Consider the following 668-nt stretch of genomic DNA (forward strand, 5'->3'; position numbering starts at 1 on the left):
GTGTCTTGAAACGTGGACTCTTTGTCATCTCCACCCTGCACGACAGGACTGTGGCGTCACCGACCATCTTCTCCCTGTCAGGGTTTGACACACATTATTCAAGTTTCATGACAAGAAAAGAGCACGCAGACACAGGGTTTATATGTGCTAACTCACAAACACAGCTAGTTTGATAAACTGCAGAAGATCACACCTGTTATTTTCTGTGTCAGTTCAGAGAATCTATATGATAAATGCTGGAAGATGATGATAACATCCTCACTCTTTCAGAAGCAGCTGGCTCTAGAGACTCTGAGCCTTCAGTAATCTTCATGGGGTGACTTTTAATTTCCTGCCAGCAACCAATTTTGTCAGGTGTCACACTTGTTAAGGGGTGAAAACTTCACTTCAGGATCATACCTCCTGTATGGATCGTCTCGGGTCAGTGAGTAAAAAGCATGTCCTAAACCCCCAGGTGAGTTTTCATTATAGCTACCTGGGGTTCACACCCTCAGCTCTGCCGTGACCGTGTGTGTGTGTGTGTGTGTATGTGTGTGTGTGTGTGTGTGAGGCTGAGTGTGTATAATAGCAGGTATATTTTTCTGTGTGTGTGACAGAGCTAAGCAGAAATGTCCACAGTGTGTGTTGTCCTTCCTACCTGCTTAAACAGTGTGTGTGTGTGTGAGTGT

This window comes from Pempheris klunzingeri, chromosome 2 (genome assembly GCF_042242105.1).
Source record: "Pempheris klunzingeri isolate RE-2024b chromosome 2, fPemKlu1.hap1, whole genome shotgun sequence".
In the NCBI taxonomy this organism is placed as follows: Eukaryota; Metazoa; Chordata; class Actinopteri; order Acropomatiformes; family Pempheridae; genus Pempheris; species Pempheris klunzingeri.